The sequence below is a fragment of the Ursus americanus genome, chromosome 4 (assembly GCF_024610735.1).
Source record: "Ursus americanus isolate L20-20 chromosome 4, mUrsAme1.1.p, whole genome shotgun sequence".
Lineage (NCBI taxonomy): Eukaryota > Metazoa > Chordata > Mammalia > Carnivora > Ursidae > Ursus > Ursus americanus.
In genome coordinates this window covers 76641902-76663931 of record NC_142130.1, presented here as the reverse complement: position 1 = coordinate 76663931, position 22030 = coordinate 76641902, and the positions used below count along the sequence as shown (strand labels likewise).

General features: G+C 35.9%; 1 pseudogene; it reads right to left on the bottom strand.

The window, feature by feature from the left end:
- Positions 1-20173: 20173 nt before the first annotated feature.
- On the bottom strand, positions 20174-21048 carry LOC123784397 (small ribosomal subunit protein uS2 pseudogene; annotated as a pseudogene).
- Between the last annotated feature and the right edge of the window lie 982 nt (positions 21049-22030).

Below are 22030 nucleotides of genomic sequence, written 5' to 3'. Positions count from 1 at the left end.
TGGTTTCTGGGTCCTGCCTCCTTATTAAGGTCATCCGAAATAATAAGATGAAGCACGGATCGTAAGTTAAACCAAACCAGTAGCTGGCAGTTGGAAGTCATTTTCAGGGATGTATTTAATACAAATCACTCTTCAGTTAAATCGCGTAATGGAATCATTATTGTCACAAACCTCCTTATTAGTAAATAGCCAAAAATGCTCTCATTATGACACTAAGGAGCATGAACACTAAGCTTTTATCACAGTCTTTTGCATTAAAAAAAATAACAACACAGAAATGTCTAGAGAATGATGTCTCAAACAACTGTGAAACAACCATCAGTATTAACTCATAATATTTCCATTACTTCCTTTCAAATATTAACAGAAAAATTTTTACAGATTAAATATAGGCTCCTTTTACTTGAATCGCCCTATTACATCCTTTTCTTACTAGAGACAATTCCTATCAGTAATGTTGTGTATAGCAATTCAGTCTTTATTTTTATTTTTAACTATGAATGTCTATAAATAGACTCAGGCACAAATGGAAATTTGGTACATGATATAGTAGGTCTTACAAATTAGAGGGAGAAAAATGGACTCTGCAATAGATTACATTGGATCAATAATCCTAGTGTTGGGATAATCACTGTCTGATAGCCATTAATTCAAATGCATTATAATCATTTATTTGAAAAACAGAACTTTATTTTTTTTTAAGATTTTATTTTATTTATTTGACAGAGAGAGAGAGAGATAGCCAGCGAGAGAGGGAACACAAGCAGGAGGAGTGGGAGAGGAAGAAGCAGGCTCCCAGCAGAAGAGCCTGATGTGGGGCTCAATCCCAGAACTCCGGGATCACGCCCTGAGCTGAAGGCAGACGCTTAACGACTGAGCCACCCAGGCGCCCCGAAAAACAGAACTTTAAAACTATTCAAAATAAAAAAGTAAAGAAATTAAATATAACTTATTTCTGCATTTGTAGTTCAAAAGAATGTCTTAGACAGTTCATGGAAAGTAAAACTCTTAACAAATATTGATAAATGTGATCGTGTGAAAATTTAAAACAATACAGTTTTTGACATTAGTTTTATAAAAAATATTAACATACATTGAAAATAAATGATAAGAAGAAAGTTATGTAATGCTGTATCTTTGTATATTTAATAATATCTTTACATAGGTTAAAGCTTCTCCTTTTTCATTATGTAGTAGAAAGAACTATGGGACCAGTGAAATTTCTTAATTTCTCAATTCTAGCTTCTCATTAACAAAGATAGTCGAAAAACATCACTCACCAATTCTTATGAAAATAAGTGAGAGAACATGTGCATGGTGCTTGATATATCTTAGCTCTCTCTCATCCAGATGGGTGCAAAATATTGTTAAGAGATATAACTTGTATCACTAGAAGTTTCTGAACTATAAATACGTATTTGCTGCTCCGTTAGGCTTGTGTCTATTCTTGAATCTGGGCTCCTAGTTAAAAATCAATACGTAATTTTTTAAGGCTTTACCACAGGCAGTTACAAAAAGTCTTTCCATGGTGGGCCTCAGTGGGGGAAAGGTCTCCTCTCCATAGTGACTTGGAGACAGCTGAAGTCTTGCAGTCTGAAGGAAGTTGTAGTCTAGGTCAACTCCTCTGGCCAGTCATGGTCATGCTCTTCATTTATCTGCATTCTTAGTCTGATCACCTCCATTCCTGTCTCTCTTTGTCTAAGGCCTTGGGCGCAGGTCCTCTCTAGGTCTTTCTGCTAAGGCCTCCCGAAGTGGGGTGCAGGACAGATGGGGGGAAACTTCTGATGCCCTACTTTCCCTCATACTGACTACTTTTCTACTTCTAGTTGTCCCCCCCTCCTTTTCCCTCTGTGAGTCCATAAAACTGCCAGAGCCTTTTGTTTGGAATTCCCTTTACAGTAAGATGACCACGTGTGCCCTGCTTTACCTGACTTCATTGTAGCACTGTTCCTTGGGGGAATTGGAACAGGGATTTCGGGGATTTCTCGGGTTTAAACTCTCACTTAAACTATCACAGTAAGTGATTAAAGGCTTAACTCTTTCAGATCTTTTTTTAATGTTCCTTTTATTTTTATTTTTCCACCTCTCAAGTCAGGACTAATGAAGTGATAAGAAATCTTCTAATTGCTCTTTCTGTAATAAATTTGAGAATCTCATTGTCGGGATATGGGAAAATGCATTTCAAAAATATTAATTATATAATAGGACAGAAGACATTATTCAGGAGCAGAAAAATCTCTCCCTCCTCAGTTATGTATTTATTTATCTATCTACTTACCTACCTAGCATCATCTATCTACCTCTATCTATATCTATCCACATATACATATATAATTATATAATTCTTCTCCTTTATTAACTTGTATGTAATTTCTGAAATTTCTAAATTTTGTAAACAATTTAAATTATTAAATCTTAAATCTCATTATTGTTTATAACACTAATACACATAACACACACTATACATATATAAATTTGGAAAGAAAACCTTTGCAATTTGGAAGCAGAAATCTTTGGTGTGAATCCCATATTATCCATCCTTCCTTGGGAAGTTTGCATAGCCTTTCTGACTCACGGTTTATTTATCTGAAAAAATAGAAATATTAGATATCTCTAATTTCTAATCAAAATTAGAATAATGATATCACTTACCTTTTATTTCCTTGTCAGTTACTTCACACTATCAACTCTAGATGTCCTGGTTGACTGGCCATCATTGTGGACCCAATCCTGTGTAAGGGTGAAACTCTAGAGACGGAAGGGCAAGCGTTCAAAAAAGGCAAGCTACCGAATTGCTTTAAACCCTGGGCAAATTATGGAGGGTTACACTTAATGGTTTGTTTGTGACAGCCATACCAATGAATAAAATAGGCAAGTTAACATGTAACCACACACATTGTTCTCAAAGTATGTGTTGAGGCAGGAGAATCACAGGATATTTAAAACTTTTGAGAGAATTACAGTGACGTTTGTCAGAAACTATGCATAAAACTATTATTAAGTTGTTTGGACCTAATGTATTTATCAGTTAGGATTTTTTTTTTTTTTTTTGCCAAAGACAACTGTGAAAAAGTTACATAAACACTGAGGGTGCTCTGAATCGAGAAAGTTCAATGTGAAAAGGATCATAAGAAATACCATATCTTTGGGCTCCTGGGTGGCTCTGTCAATTAAGTGTCAGACTCTTGATTTCGGCTCAGGTCATGATCTCAGGGTCCTGAGATCAACCCCCGTGTCAGGCTCAATGCTCAGCACAGAGTCTGCTTGAGATTCTCTTTCCCTCTCCCCCTCTCTCCACTTGTGTGAGCTGTCTTTATCTCTCTCAAATAAATAAATGAAAAACCTTTTTTAAAAAATGCCATCACCATAGGGTATGATGATCTAGGTTTAATTTTCTTACAGAATTTAACCCCACTTGGTCCGATTCCTGCTGTGATGATGACTTTATTTAGTCTTGGGATATTTAAAAACATAAAAACCAGTCTAAAACTCTGCCTGTTTTCTCTTTGTTTTTTCTTTTATATCTTTAAAGTCTAATTTTCTCTCATCTAAATCGAGGTGTCCTATCCGATTTCTTTTGAATGCATTAACTTTTTGTGTCATTCTCTCCTCTTATATCATAACTCTATGCCCCCCTCCCAAATTCTCTTATCAGTAGTTCCTCTCAAAAGTTCTTTTACATATGTTTTTCCAAAGAGTTATAAAAATGAATCATTTTGTAATATTTCCATATGTTTCCCTATTGCATTTATTTTCCCCATATGAAAAAAATCGGGAAAATAAAATAATAACTTTATGGTGTTACTGCATTATGATCATAAAGAAAAATGATACTCCTTATAATGTCAAAATAAATTACAGAAAATACTAAATAGCCCCAATCACTTCTCTAAGTTGTCATCTTTTTAATCAGGCCCAATTACTGCATCCAAAAGAAAATTCTCTTTAACTTCTGTAGTTATTTTATCATGTATCATTTTTTTTTAAACACTTAATATATTCTCTGGCCATATACTTACTTTGTGATTTGCTTTCTCCTCAAGTAGTTGGAATAGATGATTACTGTGCAGTTTTCTATATGTCACTATCTAGTGTTGCTTCAAAAAACAAAAACCTCTAGTAATTTGCAAATGGTAATTAGATGAAGGACTTACCCTTTTAGGATTTTGTTCTCTCTAACTCCCTAAACTAAGAGGGGCTGATGTTGGTTTTTGAGATCTCAGTGCCTTTCTTGAATGATACAAAATTTGCTATTTAGAGTTATGCTCCCAACTCTAAGAACACAAGTAACAGGTGCTCTCTTGCCACCCCCGCCTGCCAGTCACACACCCCTTGTTGGTTTACGTATCAGATAATCATCTTAATCTGTCTGCAGTTTGCCCTCAGTTCTCTGTATGGCAGGGTTAGTCCCAGGCAGTTTAGTATTGCACATATATGCTCATAATAACTTTCTTGTTAAAACTACATAATCAGAAATACTTATTCAGGAAGTATGATATAGGGCCCAGGAATCCACACAAAGTTACTTTGGACACATTTTGAAGGACACTCAACTATCAACAATGTCAAGTTCTGCCACTAAAAATGCTCCCAGTGTTTTTTATGCTGGGTAAACAAGGTCTCAGTTGGCATTCACAGCAGTCCACCAATACAAAGCAAACCAATCGCCACAGAACTAGTAGAGCAAATATAACAAAGGACAAACATGATATGGCTTTTTTAGAGGAAGAGACAATTGGTCTCCTAATTTTTATCCTGCTCTTTCTTGAGTACACTGATTTTAATTTCTGTTCTAGTATTTTCAAGGAGATATCAAAACAACATTAATTCCAATTATGGAGAAAACTAACAGTTTCCTTTCATAATGTAATTCTCAATCAACTGAACTTGTTATCCAAAATGTACTAATGAAATCATAAATGTGGTAGAATTTTTCAAATGTAATGTGTTAAATATTAGTAATATTATTATAATTACTATTTCCATTTTGCCATCAATGTAACTTCGTTACTGTTTACTTCAGGAAACTCCTCATGAAAGGGACCTGAATTGCATTTAAATTTTTGTGTTTATTAACTAATGTTTTAAACATGTTGAAGAATTTAACCTATTTACATTACGCTAGACTTTACTCTCCATATTCAGATACAACAGTCTAGGATTGAGATGCCACTTTTGCCTCTGTGAGCTGATACTGACAGCATTACAATTTAAGTCAATAATACAGGTATATAGACATGAACAGTTATCACTAATACATCTAACACTCATAGTTAATAATAACACTAATAATACCACTAATAACCCACAGAAGGCTAAAGATAAAAGAGAGGTATATTTGCCCATCAAGGAGAAGATACTTAGATCCTCAAAGTTCTAACTGATTTAACAGAAAACTATCAACACCTGATATTTGGAATAATTATTTTTCTTGACATTTCAAAATTGATTAGCAACAATTGGAATGGATAATATTAACAACTTAAAGATATGCTAATGGAACTCCTGGAGAGGTTTCTGCATTTTGTAAGAGTGGATAATACAAATGGTTGTTTTATAATGCAATAGTTTTGTAGTATATTTCTCACCTGTTTACACAAGGAAATGAAGAGAATAGAGTAACTCTAATAATATCTTTTTAAACATTGACAAATATAATAAATTTTCCTTGAGATACACTCACAGAATTTTACAAAGTTTGCTTAAGAGAACAGAATTGACTAACAGTACAATATGAACAGTAATACATAGAACAAACAAACCTTCAGTTATCTAAAAAACTGCTAACTCCTTTTTGATTTCTTACAGCCTTTTACATCTCAAAGTCATGTTTTGTTTTAGAAGATATGATCAAATATATTTTCACAGGAACAGGAACAAGTTTGCACCATAGATATAGTGAAGACATATAGAAATGCTTAATCATTTAAGGCAAATCACAACTCTATCTGTGAGTATAAACTCAACATATGGCTTTGTCTTAAATTGTGAAAATTCTGTGCATTTCTGTATTTCCTTTATTTTTCAACTGGAATGTTAATGGAATCTAAGAAGCCAATGTTGGCTTACACAGCCATTGAAAATATCTGGAAGCTTCATAATTAAAGCCTGTCTATCTCTCTTCTAACTTTTCTCTATGGTCACTAGCAGTTGCTCAGAATGTTGATTGGGGCTGATCAGGAGTCTTGAGTATCCGTGTTCTGGCAGAAGCAGGTAGTGCCAGGCAGACTGTAAGGGAAGGGCATGAGACACTAAAGAAAGCTGTCTGAGGGGCGCCTGGGTGGCACAGCGGTTAAGCGTCTGCCTTCGGCTCAGGGCGTGATCCCGGCGTTCTGGGATCGAGCCCCACATCAGGCTCCTCCGCTATGAGCCTACTTCTTCCTCTCCCACTACCCCTGTTGTGTTCCCTCTGTCATTGGCTATCTCTATCTCTGTCGAATAAATAAATAAAATCTTTAAAAAAAAAAAAAGAAAGCTGTCTGAAATCCAAATCCTGCAAAAGTACAGGTCTTAGGGGCATACTAAGCATTTTCTTAAAATGGCAAGGAACTATTCCTTATCTGATAAAAAGAGCTGGGCATCTCCAATGAGAAAGGAGTATGTTTCCTAACTGAGATATCTATTCTTTTCTTCCTAGAACATTTTTAAGAAAACATGACCTGGATAACTGGACAGATAGTTCTCCAGATAGTCTCCAGAGACTATCAATTACTCTAGGAAGAAACATGGAAGAGAATTGTACTGGAAAAATAAGGAAAACTCACATTCAGTTTCAAGCTTATTTTTTATAGTAACAAATGTTACCACAAAGAGAAATAAAAGTAATATTCTCTTAACTTATCAAATTTGCATTCCAGCTATGATTTTTAATCCTTAGTCTGTCAATGGAGTATAGGATAAATTACATTAACTCTGATGTCACTAAGAGATCAGACTTTGGAAAACTGCTTTACTTCTGTGAGTTTCAATTTCTCACAAGCACAATATAGATAATTTACGTCAGAGGAATGTGAGATAAAAATGTGAAAATATATGTGTTTCTCATAGAATAAATTGTAAACATACAGCTGTTGAATTTCTTTATGCCTGAATGGACTCTGCAAGTCCCTCTTGGAATGATTTTCTGAATCTGGAAGCCTTACCATTAATCTGAGAGAGATGTTGATTCACTACCATTTGTAGTTAAAATAAAATTCACCAGAAGATAGAAGAGCCTTGCTATACATGCAACAGTCCAAACAACTACATTGCTAATAGTTTGTAATGTAGACTGCCATATGAGTAATTGGAAATACACCACATTTTAATTCATGAAGTGGTGATTCTTAATGCTTTTTGTGGCATATATTTCAATGTGAGAATCTGATGAAACTGTAGACATCCTATTTAAAAATGTGCCTTTCTATATTTATAGATAATTTATTTTGAAGTTCCAATTTCAAGACACCTCTGAAACCCACCTACCAACAGTAACAACCTTCCTACAAAGGAATAGTGAATACATAGCCTCATGTCTAGTCTAGGTTCTATTATTAAAATGGAAATCAGGGTTGGTCTTTTTTTCTAATGCTTTTAAATTGGTAACTTTGAAATGAGGTCCTGTTAATCATGTGCTGTGCTCATAGGAGTACTCTGAAAACGCTAATGATCATAAAATGTTCAAAGAACTTTATAAAGTATCATTCTAACCTTTTATATAACTAATTAGACTTTTATTTCTCTAGAGTCCACTATGATTCTGCTGTTAGAGTAATTAAATTATACTCTGGAAACAGACAAACAAACAATCCCCAAAGCTTACAGTATCTTGCTTGATTCAATACAATTTAATAGGAGAATATACACATTTGAAATAGAAGTACTCCATTTCACTGCTTAATTTTCTTTTAACTTCACTTAACTAAGTAAGTTCTTACCCACTAGAATAAACTAATTCAAGCACTTCCAACAACTCTACATTTCTCATAATCTCAGTGTATTGCTGTTGTTGCTTTCTTAACTGGGAAAATAAAAATTTACATCAAATCGGAAATTGTGTTTGAATCCACATTATAGCGCTATTAAGAAGAGAAGTACTCGGGGAACCTGAGGACATATTCTAAAGTGACTTTGCAATAAAGAAAACACTACTTGAACTACATTGTCTTATTTAAAGCCAAGTGATGGAGTTGCTAAAAGTTGTGGGATTCTACCCCCAAAGTTCAAACCTGTGCTCTTGTTACTTGGGCATTTTGAAATCTTCCCTGTGCCAAAGTTTATCAGTGGGAAAAACTGACAATAATAATGTTATTAAACTGATAGAATTGTTGTAAAATGTAAATGGATAAATGCATGTGTACATGTGTGCACATGTCATTTAAGAAATTTAGCCAGTTATCTTAAACAGTCACAAATTAAGTGTGTTATTCTGAAATTTTTGTACTTGTTATAAACATGATTATTTCAATGTTAAATATATTGATCAGCAATTAATTTACCTAAACAATCTGTCAAAAGTTAAAGTAAAATATATGCTTCCATCATCCTCCTAACACAAAGTCTCATACTCCCAAAAGTTTAAGAAGCATGCCTGCATAATTAAACCAATCCTACATAACACATGTTGAAATAACTTTCTAGGACCAAGATGGAGACCCTCCTGCCCAGAGTGCCCTCTCAGCAAACTGAAACTTAGGTAACTTTTGTGTCCCTGTAAATATTCTGCTTGAGCAGAAATACAGTGTAACTAGTTAGACAATCCCTAAACAACAAGCTCACTCTGGACCTTCTCATCCCAAACAAGGTTGACTCTGTGGCCCCAGACAATCAGATGTTTTTTTATTTTTCTATTTTTCTCTTCCTTGTCCATAATTCTTTACTCTATAAAAGTATCCTGACTCGTGCCTCATTTTGCAGTTCTCCAAAAGGAGAACTCCGCTTCATGACCTGTTAAATAAAGTTTGTTTGTACCACTGAAATTGTCTTCTGTAATCATTTTTTAACAGTTTCTGGTGATGAGGATGGGATAAAAAATCTAAGTGCTAACAGCCTGCGGGACGAGACACAGGCAAGGGGCTTACGGAACCCTCTGAGTTGGCTGTTATTCAAGTCATCACTGGGGGCCATGGGTAAGTCACTCCTGGTTTTGAACTCTACTCCCTTGCGTGTAACTCTCCAACCCAAACAAACTTTATTTAAAAATACATATAATATATAATACATGCAGTTCCTAGAAAGGTTTTGGGATGCAGAAAGTTTCCAAGAAAGCTATATTGGGACTCCCCAGTAGGTGGCAGCCATTAGGGGATCTTTAAGATTCCAAAGTGGCTTCATTCATACTGTCCATTGCAAAGGGCTAATGAAAAATGAAAGGTACAGGAGGTACCTAAAACAAAAGATCTGTGAAGACTGATGTGACCACTACTACTGTTTTCTATCTGCTAAGGTGACTGTGTCTAGCAAGGAGCGAGGGGTTTTACAGGTACTAAAATCATTTATATTTAATTACATGTCTATAAATATATTATTTAAGAAAGCCTAATAACCCCAAAGTTATTGATCAGGACTGGTATTTATACTAGATTTGATGTGTTCACTCTTCTAATCTCATTAGCAGGTTTTTTTTTTTTTAAAGATTTTATTTATTTATTTGACAGAGATAGAGACAGCCAGCGAGAGAGGGAACACAAGCAGGGGAGTGGGAGAGGAAGAAGCAGGCTCATAGTGGAGGAGCCTGATGTGGGGCTCGATCCCATAACACCAGGATCACGCCCTGAGCCGAAGGCAGACACTTAACCGCTGTGCCACCCAGGCGCCCCTCATTAGCAGGTTTTTATATAAGGTTTTAAAACCTACACTGCTAACGCTTTTTCTTTAAAAATAAAATTCACAAGGATACAATAAAAATCCCCACTTTGCTAACATAAAACATGAGATCAATTTATATTGTTTTAAAACTTCTCTTTCAATTTGTTTTGTTTTCCTCTGACATATTTTGGAAACCTCCTCATGTTGGTACATATATAGAATTTACAGAAAGCTTTTAGTTTTCTGATACTCATCCCACATCTAATCTTCTAAGGGAATAATTTGTAGTGATTTCAAGCAGTTTATTTCCTACACCGTATCCAGTATCATCATACAAGAAGGCGTATTCGGTGAATTGAAGGGGTTTTGTTCCTAGATATTTTGTGTTCTAAAATAGAATATCAGTATTTTTCTAAGGCAGGCCATCTGAACATGGTTTTGCTTGTTCTTTAATCTAATACTTTGATTTTAGAATGTAACAAGTGAGTGTGACAGAAAAGTGTATTTCGAAATATTAACAATTATCTTTCTCCAGTATTTAGTTTTCTTTTCTGATTTTCATCAGGCTATTCTGAGCTTCCTATTTCAGAGAAATTATGTGACAGCTGACATTAGGGAGGAAGTAGAAATGAGGTGTAGGCTGGATTTTGCTCTTCAGAAGCCTAGATTCTTTCAGAAACACAAGAACAAAAAACTTCGACAAAAGATGGAAAGGTAAAAGTTCAAAAAGAGCAAGGCTTTCCTCGGTACTCTCCTTCTTCTCCTCAGTCCCTCCACACTCTTGGGAAGAAGGGATGAGTCAGAGAAGTAGTGGACTGGGAAGGGGAGACAGGGAGGACATGCAGACAGATACGTGGCCTCAGACAGACAGATGGTAGTTCCTTGAACCCCATCCTGACCTGAGTGATCACAACAAGTCCCACACCCTTTAAAGTGGAGGGACAAGTGAAAAGATATCAGATTAAAAGAACAATACAATGGAGGCCAAGGCTATGTTGGCCCTAAAAAGAGCCCTAAGGAAAATGGGAATAGTGATATTAGGCAAACTAAGGTTTCAATACTCCAAGGAAATGAGGACTTGAAATAGTGATACATTTTTTTAAAGACAAAATCATGCTTCTTATTCTCTAGGCCTTGGACTAAGATTTTTCCTATCATAAATGTTAATTAATCTGCTTCTCCTAAGTGAACTGGAATCCTAATGTTATTTGTGACATTTATTGAAGTTGACTAAGCCTAAGTACTGTGCCATTTTGACTACAGCTCAATATACTCACAGAAGTGATTCACAAGTTTATAAATAATCAGGAACAGCATCTTTGCAGGAGACACCACGGTACTAAGTGTCCTAGATTTAGCAGAAAAGTAAGGGTGAGGAAGATCTATGGATTTGAAGCACAACAAAAGAATGTTCATTTTCTTCTACTTTAGAAAATAAATTTAAATTAAGAAACTTATTTCAAGTGTCAATAAGTTTAGCAACCTGTTTCTTTAATTTTTCTAGGTTTGATTTTGAATATTGGTAATGACAGTATCTTGTGTCTTAGTTTTATAAAATAACTTCTTTGCGTATTTAACTGCACATAACAATTATTCTCATTATGACTAAAACCAGACACTAAATTTTCTGTAAGATTTTGTAAAATTTATATTTGCAGAATTTGACATAAATATGATGATGATGATGGTATTGATAACAATACCCTTCCAGATACCCGCCTAGTAGTAAATTACCAATGCGAACTTTAACTAGCAATTTGTTAAGTGTATATTCTTTTGTTTTGATTTACCTGTACGTTGAAGGGTACAGAATGAATGACTTTGTGACTTTTAAGAGCCAGTGAACTGGCCAGTGCCTGTTAAACCTAAATTCCCATTATGCACCTGGACTGCTCTGCCTCACCTCCTCCAGACAGCAAAGCTCATGCTGCACCTGTGTCCTAACAAAATCCTTTGTAGCTGAACCAAGAATGGCATGTCTTCTCTAGGTATCAATGATTCTTTGGCAAGTTAAGTATTAGCCTGCAAATAGCATAAAATCTCAGATGCTTCTTGCCACTGCATACATCAGCATTTTACCTAATAACAATGCCCTTGTTTTTCTCTGAGGAACAGTCTCTGCATCATTTCCTGTATACAATCCTCAGGTGACAAAATTCCACGCAGCTCAACAGAGAGCATGCACTTCAGCTATGGACATTGAGAGCGTTGGAATTTACTGAACACAGAAATTTAGTTAATAAAAGGATTATGATACAGCTTGAACTATTGAAAGTGAGGTTTAGACCTCTGTTCAAATACTTTTGCCAGGATAATGTTTTGTTCTATTAGGCCTTTATTAGTAGTGGTTATTATGAGACATCTTAATTTGTTAGTTTCTACATCAGGGAATAACTGTGAAGATGAAATGAGTTAATTCATGGAAATTCTTTACGAGAGTGCCTGGCACGTTGGAAGCACTCAAAGATTGACTCATACAATTGTAACTGTACCTCTGAGATGCTAAGCCAAGAGTAGTTGGCTGTCATCATGATACCACATGGATCTTGATAATGAAACCGGAACAGAGAAGAATTGAAGGATCTGTCCTGAGGAAATTATTTGAATCTCAGATTTCGTTTCTGCTGGAAGCTCATGGATTCTGAGTTATGTATACCAATAAATTCCACTCACATTTTTTCAAAGTACTTTTGGGTTAGATTTTCTGTCACTTGCATATAAAAAAAATTCAATACTAAGGAATAACATGAAAACAAACATCCTTACAATTCAGAATAAACTGAGTAATAGTCGGATGATTAAAAAACTAAGGACCCTTGTATTTTGATCTGGAATAAATGAAACATACATCATTGCTCTGACTTGTACTTTTGAAGTTCTATCATGTATCATTCACCTTTGCTGCATAGCAACAACTGCAAACTTAAGTGGCTTAGAATAACACTTACTTCTTGCTCCCATTACAGACTGATGATCAAGGATGGGCATTGGCACAGATTAGCTCAAACTGTCTCAGATTGTCTCTATTCCAAAACTCAAGCTGAAGGAGCAGCCCTTATGAGGAACGTGTACTTCTTTGCGGTAAAGGGCTAAGAGGTAAAGAGGGTGAGTTGAACCACCCAATTCCAGTGCTATCTTCTGCTCTTATGTGACTGACATATAACACAAAACACATACGGCATAGAGTTTAATGGCTCAAATCTCATGGGCCAAACAAGTCACAAGACTCAGGCATCATTAGTGGGACAAGGGAGTATAACTATTCACCAAAAGCACAGGCAAGCCATTTGGTGGTGGTGGTGTGATAACCCTCAGAGAGGTAGAGGGAGGGGAGCCTGGGTGGCACAGCAGTTGAGTGTCTGCCTTCGGCTCAGGGCGTCATCCCGGCATTATGGGATCGAGCCCCACATCAGGCTCCTCCGCTATGAGCCTGCTTCTTCCTCTCCCGCTCCCCCTGCTTGTGTTCCCTCTCTCGCTGGCTGTCTCTATCTCTGTCGAATAAATAAATAAAATCTTTAATTAAAAAAAAAAGAGGTAGAGGGAATGAATGAACACAATAGTATCTGGAATATTAGAGTATTTGTTCGGAAAAAAAAGGGTTTGGGGGTATAATGCTTTTTACTTTCAGTTTCAATATCAGACTTAAGCTATCCTATTTAGAAGCAGATGGAATTGGTAGGAAGTCCTTTCTATCTATTGCCTGCAATTTAAAATGGATGGAAGAATGATTTTCTAGACTAAGACTAGTTTGAATTGTAGTAGGGGAATGTAAAACTAGAGATAGATTGGAACTTAGAAGAAAATTTTTCTTTTCTGTGCTTTAAAGCTTCTCTTTTAAATGCACTTTTCATGGTGAAAAAGGAACACTTTTCTCTGTTTTTAAGAGGCAGCTATGAGGCAAGGGCAGATTGAATCTACAGCCAGAATCATTATTATATATTGTCCAGAGGTTGAAGCCAGGTGAAACCTAGCAGAATGATTAATCTGGTAGCTAATGGCTATTGAGCATTTAATATTTGTTAGGCAGTGTAGTGTTCTAAACACTTTATATGCATTAAATAATTTATTCACTATTGCAACTTCATAAGGTAGGCCCTACATATCCTCCATGTGTGGATAAGGAGGAGCTTGTTTAAGTAACTTGTACAAAATACAAGTACCCAGCTGCAAAATGATAAAGCTGGGATTCAAGCCTAGCAGCCTGGCTCCTAAGCTAAATTATTAACCAGTGAATATACTACTATCTTGCAAGACAGAGTATCAACAACTTGCTACTATGTTTCTGAAATCCTCAAACAGGTCCTAAATTCAAGATTGTATTTTCACTTTACAATAAATTTTGGAAAATCAAGAACAAATTTCCCTAGGGAAATTATTCTGCTCAGGATTAACTGTATCTTCCACATTTATATGCTCAATTCTTAATCTTCATATTATTTGACTTATCAGTAATTTTTGACACTGCTTATCTTTGAAATCTTTTCTTCATTTGGCTTGTAGGAAACACACTCTCTTGCTGCTCTTTTTTTATGGACTATCCCTTCTATCTCTTTTTGTGTTCCTATTTTATCCCCACAATATTAGTCTTTGGATCAAATAGAGTCATATGACTTTAAATACTATCATTATACTATTAATTCTAAAATTTGTGTCTCTAGAGTGGACATCTCCCCTAAACTATAGACTTGTAAATGCAGATTCCTAGTCAACATTTCATTTCAATTTCCAAAAGATATCTAATACTGGTGTTTCTGAAGTATCTTCTAAAATTTGCTTGTGGACAGTCTTTTCCGTTTCAGTTCATGGGAATTCCAACTCACTCAAAATACTAACTCTAAATACTAATCAAACTCCAAATTGACAAAAAGATAGTATCAAAATATTAATATCAGACACAATGGATTATATGATAAAAAAGGTTTTATGAGATCTAGTCATTACTTGAGCATGAAAGGTAAAAAAAATCATGAATATAACACCACGAATGTTTATACACTTCACTTAGCCTCTACACTGACATATTAAGCAGAAAATGAGAAAGAGAGAAAGAAAGAGAGAGGGAAATCAGGAGAGAAGGAAAGAGAGAGAAGCAGAGAGGAAAGGAGACACGGGGAGAGGGAGAAAGGACAGAGAGGAAAGAGATACGATTTAAACAACATGAGCTTAATTTAGTAATCTTATATAAACATACTTCTTCCAGCAGATATATTTTTAAAAACCTGATCACTAACTATACTAAAGAAATAGATTTGTAAAATAAAAAAGAAATATACGAAATAATAATCTATGATACTTCTCTAAAAATATTAAAATAATAAGCAATACCAAAAAAAGCTTTAAAGAAATCTGTAATTTTTCAAGAATTAGAAAATATGGTTCTAACACATGGCCAAAAAGACAATCACATTGCATATTATAAAATATTCCAAACAGAACAGCAGATAAAATACTACATTCCCTAACTACACGGTTAATGCACTTGGATAATGTACTTGGGTGAAGCATAACTAAGCTGGAGTCAGACATTTTCTGAATTACAAAAAAAGACAATCTAGTTAAAAAAAATTAGGGAAGTAGGGAAACCAAATCATATAGCATGAATGGGACACAAAGAGAAGAGCAAGAAATGATAGCAACAATGAAAAAAAAGTTTTAAGCAGTTTTTTGAAAAAACTAATACCAAGAGCAAACCTCAGCTGAGAGTATTCAACATAAAATTGAAAACACACGTAATAATGTGACAAAAAAGGGAGACAAACTGTAAATAAGAAAGAGATTAAAGTAATATTAACTTTGTCCCAATACTCTAAAAAATACATTTTTTTTAAAGATTTTATTTATTTGACAAAAAGACAGCCAGTGAGAGAGGGAACACAAGCAGGGGGAGTGGGAGAGGAAGAAGCAGGCTCCCAGCGGAGGAGCCTGATGTGGGGCTCGATCCCAGAACGCCAGGATCATGCCCTGAGCCGAAGGCAGACGCTTAACGACTGTGCCACCCAGGCGCCCCCAAAAATACATTTTTAATCTTGTGAAAAGTACTAATTACCAAATTGACTACATATTTTTTGAATATGCCTGAAAATGTTAAGGCATATGAAACATAAAATCATAATTTTCCACAGTTAAGACACCCCAAGATAAGCATTGAGTTTTAGGAACTCTTCAAGAGGCATATAAAATCTTACACATTCATTCTTATCAAATGGACAAGGGCAATGTACTGTAGCATTCACTTCAACAACACATAAGGACCCAGAAAACATAATTTAAGTCTATTTTATTAAAATGTAAATGCAAATATCTTAGCTAAATATACAAAAATGAATTTGATACTATTTTAATCTATAATAAAATAATTTTAGGTAACTTTAATTAGATTTAACATTTTTGTAATGAATACATAATAAATCCTACAAAAAAATCATAGTGGGAAAATTGTTAGGAGCATTTCCTTTGTAAGGATGTACAAAAAAAATAATAATAGCAACTATACGGTATTTTATTCAAAGTGTAATACAGTCCCTAGGCAAAGGAAAAGTAATAAAAAGCAAAATAATTAAAAGTAATGAAACAAAATCACTCTTGGCAAATGTTAAAATGCACACAGATAACTTGGAACCTCTACAGAAAATATTTAAGGTAGGATATGAACATTATGAAACCAATCATGTAAAATTTTCAAACCAACCATGCCTCATTCATTTCGTGGATGCACTTTGTGCGGTGCTTCCGGCTGTTGACTTGACACCAGCATCACGCTACTGAACCCTGGGAACTACATTTCCCAGAATGACCTGCCCCTTAATGCGTCAAGTTCAAGTGCACCGATGAGACGCGCTCACAGATTCAGAAGCTGGAAGGGAAGCGGAGACCAGCAGTTTTAGACTGCCAGAACGTCGATTTCTGGTGTCTACCACAGGATCAGCAAGCATCTCTGGCTGCCCTTCTTCTAGATCTTTCCCATGTCTGGTGACTCTCCACCTCCACGCTTACTCCAGTGCTTCAATTTAACTTTATGGGTTTTTTAGTTTAGTTTTGTTTTTTTTTTGGTTATTTTGTTTTGTTTTGTTTTTCAAAGACTACTTTTAAGAGCAGTTTTAGGTTAAGAGCAAAATTGAGAGGGATGTACAGAGAATGACTTTTTCACCGATTCTCTGGCTACAGCTCTTCCCACGTTGCTGCCCTGTTTTCTACATTAAACCCATTCGCATATCACCTGTTAGTGATTCTATTTTTTCTGACTGATACACGTACATACATAATGACATTATACGTAAATGGCCTGGAAAGATAAATACCAACATCAAGAAACTGGTTATTTCAAGTCAAAGGGGAAGAGAATGGAATTAGCAAGGGATACAATGACAAATTCCAACTGTATCACTTTTATTTTATTTATTAAGAAATGAAATCTGAGGAAAGTATAACCAATGAACTAACACTTGTTAAAGCTAGATTATATCAGGAAATCAGTGTGTGTTAAAAACATTAAAAGTTTTATGCATTATTCCAGATTTTTAAAATATTTCCTTAAATAAAAAGATATAAACTGGATTTTTACCTGAGATGCTTTCCAATATTTCTTTTAAAGTCATCAGATTTCTTGTTTAACATATTCAATTATGGCCAGAAAAGTATAATTATATTGATGAATATGACTGATATAAAACACTAAAATTATCATCATCTGGGCTGACATTAGGTGTCTAGACACTTTGCCGTTAAAATGATGTATTATTAGTTTCAGAGAATTTCATGAATGAACTTGATTTCCATTTCAAATTCAAATTTTTAGTCAACCGTAACATATTACAGCAATGTTTGCTACATCATCTCTTTGAAGTGCTATTTAAAAACTATCTTTGAAGAAACTTGAAATTTGAGTCTTAGTTGAGAGAGGGAAGGAGTGCATCCTCATCCTTCTCCCAAATGGATATCACTAGGTTCCCTCACCATGCTACTTTACAGTGCAAATGAAGAAGAGAAACCTGTTCAAATGCTAAGTGGGCCTAATTATGCTACAGCTGTCTAATAAACTCTTCACAAAAGAAGGAACATGAACATGAGTTTGATAAAGTTCATTTAGGGGCAGCTGGCTGGCTAAGTTGGCAGAACAGGCAACTCTTGCTCTTAGTGTCCTGAATTCAAGCCCCATGTTGGGTATATACTTTACTTTAAAAAAAATAAAATCAAAAAGTTCATTTATAGTTTCCAAAAAAGGATAAAACATTTTTATGAGTCTTATAATTATTATGGTTTTATTGAGACAAAAAGTATTAACACAGAGTGAGGGCATAAAAAACAATTTGAAACCTATGTATACTAGGTTGGCTTGGTCTTAATCCTAATGCTACCCCTACCCACCTATTGCCATCTCTTCGGTTGCTAATTATCTTCTGTATTTTCAATAGGTTCCCCAAAGAAAGAAGCCCTATGTATTATTTTGTTACCTACAATTACAAATAAACTTTATCTCATTTTTAAATGCTTCCAGATGAAAGACTTGAAACACCATGAAAGCTGTTTAAGTTTCCAGTCATTAGCCATATGTAAGATCCGCACACAATCATACTTCATGTGAACACAGTGGGGTAACTCAAAGCTATTCAAAAATTTACTTTCATAAGTACCTGGAAGAACTACAAATAGAACTCGCCTTCTCTGGGGCTTTGAGATTAGGAAACAAATCATCTTCCCCTCCCCAGAAATGCTTATATATATATATATATATATATATATATATATATATATATATATATATATATATGTAGCCCCTTTAGCTCTTTACCTTCTTCTGCCACTCAAGGCATTGAGTCAGTGAAGTGGCATCAGACCACTAAAGTTTTCCTGAGTCATTCAAAATTTCAAACAGCTTTGATGTTACTCCATAACAGCTACTTTGTAGAAAGTCTCTCTTCATAGCCTGAATATTGGAAGTGATAGAGCCATTCAAAGGAAAATCTTATGGTTGAAGAATAGAGAAACTAAGAATTTTGCTTCTTTAAGACAACCATGAATAGGATTAAAAAGAATCTTGAAAGAGCTGGAAGTGATTATGCAGAAATAAGACTGTGAACTGAGAAAAAAGGAATTGAACTTCCAGTAAATAAGATCTGGTCTCTGAGTAGAAGTGAGCCGAGTGTTGGAATTTGCTCACTGAGAGTGTCCTAAGTGTTCCTGTATTAGAGTGCTAAGCGCACTGTTTTAGGCATTGCATGGATTTGGTCATTTATAAAAGATTATTTTATGTCTATAGTGTCCCAATCACTGTGTCGGAGTAGAGGCCTGTTGAAAAGCTCCTGCATCTTCGGGGGTCTGGGTGGCTCAGCTAGTTGAGCCTGAGCCTTGGGCTCAGGTCATGATCCCAGGGTCCTGGGATCGAGCCTGGCGTCAGGTTCCCTGCTCAGAGCAGCCTGCTTCTCTCTCTTCCTCTGCTGCTCCCCCCTACCTGTGCTCTTTTGCTCTCTGTCAAATAAATAAATAAATTAATTAATAAAATCTTTACAAAAAGACAAGCTCTTGAAACAGTATATATAAGCAGCAATAGTATTTAGTATTTTAGTATTTACTAAAATACTCTTTCAATGTAATATGATAGTGTAGAAATGAATTACTCTAAAGAGTTAGCAAAGTTCCATTTAATCTTAGAATTAAAATGAGAACTTCAGTGTACTGTTTCTTCAGTTTATGATTTAATTTGAATATCATATGGAGGAAGCTACTGAATACATTTGCTAGGTTAATTTCACTTGTAATCTTGCTAACTTTTAGATTGATGGAAATAAAGGATGTCTGGGCAATCAGGAACAGGGGTAACTAGTGACAGAAACTAAGATATTTAATGTGGTGTAGATTGTTAAGAATAAAATAAAGAAAGACAAATTTTCCACTTCATAGCCTGACAATAGGTTTTTTTTTCTTTCTTTCTTTCTTTTAACTGCAGTGCTAACTCTTCATTCTATGGAGATAAAAGATTCTCAGTGTCTGACTTAACAATTTGTGAGACTTTATTCTTGGACTTTTCCATTAATATATTATGTGAAATAATTTGTGACAATTAACTTCTGCAATAAATGTCTCCAGTAGAAATAATCATTCTTTTCTTCCCACTCATTCACTGAATGGGTGACTGCTGTAGGTCAGAAAGAATCATTATCTCCTATTTTGTAAGAGACCTACAATTTCTTTCACTTACAAGTCATCTACTGCTCCTATTACATTCTAACACGGAACATTACAACTCTTGTTAGTTCTGCACTAAGACCGCCGCTGCTACTACTGTTAATGTTGTTAGCTTACTTCCTGAGTGAAGAAATGGGATTATCACACAGGTGATTGTTTGCTTTGTGTTTGGTTTTATTTATTTTACTTATTTTTTTTAGAAACTTCATTTTCCATCAACTTTATTTCCATTTTTTTGCTTTTGTGGAAGAGTTGCTTAAGACCACTCGGTGGTTGTTCTTATCCATTCAGTGGCCTGAGCAGGGGGAGCTGCGAACCAGTCCTCAGCGGCGAGCTGGGCGCTCCAGTCGTCAGTGGGGAACTGCTGAAGAGGCAGACAAGACACCTGCTTGCCTTCGGACCAGTCTGAACTCAGGAGCTGGAGCAGCCCATTCACCCTGAAATTCGTCCTCGGTCCTAGCCTTCCAGCAGCAGCATGCTCTTCCTTTTCAATCTCTTCAGGATCTCTGTAGAAGCAGAGATCAGGCATGACCTCCCACATGACTTCCACGGCCCGCACCCACCACCTCAGACCCACTGAGTGAGCGCCCTCGGTGCACAGCATGGCAGCATTCACACAGAGCAGAGGAGAGTCTGTGTTACACCGAGCGGTGGCAGGCAGGTTAACATGAGACACTTCTGTGAGACGCTGGTGGTCAGCCCTGGGATCAGTAACCACCAGAAGTCTGGGCTCCCAGAAGGCTGCTTGGATCTGGTTAGTGAAAGTCCCAGGAGGGAAGCGCCAGCACCAGGAGTGGCTCCAGTCACAGGCTCAAACTTCAGCACAGCTCGCTGGCCAGTATTCCTGGATGATATGACACTGACATCATCTGGGTTTTCAATGGCAACAATGGCATGAGCTGCTGGCAGAAGCTTCTCCCAGGTTCTTTGCAGATGATACACAGTTGCCATCACTTTTCCTTTTGTGGATGTACTGTTCCATTTGGAACTCAAGGTCGATGTCACCTGAGTGGATTCCTGCTGTAAGAATTTGAGGACAACCTCCTCCTTCATTTGCAAGATGTCAAGGGCTCCAGACATGCTGAAAATTGCCCTTTGGGAACACAGGACGACACAATATGGGGAAAAGCTATTTTGGTTTGTTTTAAAGGCAACAATGCAAACGTTTCTAGTAATGTGCGTTGTCAAGTTCCTTTTTCTCTCTGAGAGTCACTAGTGGATGGGACACAAGATCTATGGGACTTTATTTGTTAGACTGCTTCAGAAGAGAACTGAGAAAAGTGTCTCAGGCTTCTAGCCCTAAACAACCATGATAGAAATGGGAGAGATTATTTGGTCTCTCAGGGCTAACCATCAAGAGAGGCAACACAAGCTATTATGTCATGTAGTTTCCCCTTTGCAAAACTTCCCATCACCTTCTTTCTCTCTCTCTATGTCTCTCTGTGTCTGTCTTTCTACATGTATTATAAACGTTACAAATATAATTTTTGCAGAAACCAATACCCAGTGTACATAATATTATTGATTTTTACTTTGTAAACTGATTTGACTAATACCTTGACATTCAAAAAGTATTTTTTTGTACTGGTTCAGAGCTAAACACTTTGGGGCCTACAGACGATTAGTACTTACCCCTGGTATCAGCCTTAATACACTTAAAGTATTTCCAATTTCAGGGCTTTTCTTGAAATATCTGTGAGACACTATTATACTTCTAAATCTTCTGTGTTTTCCCCCATTTATAATCTCTTTGTCTATGCCGCATTCTGTTGCTTGGGCTTCCTAGCATTTCATGGTTTTCTTAGATATATGAAGTTCACAGAGTGGGTAACCAGGAATTGTAAGTATAATGGGCTTTTTTAGACAAAGGAAGTAGAATGGCTGACAAAGTTTAAAACTGTGAGTAAGGTTCAGATTCACTGATGGCGGAAAAAGAGTCTGTGAGGTTAACTTGAGCTTATTCTGAAGGATAGACCTGCCCTGCTGTGAACCAGCAAAAATGAACAGCCAGCCATATAATGATTTTAAGTTTCTGAGTAGGATAACTATGATTTTTGAGTTA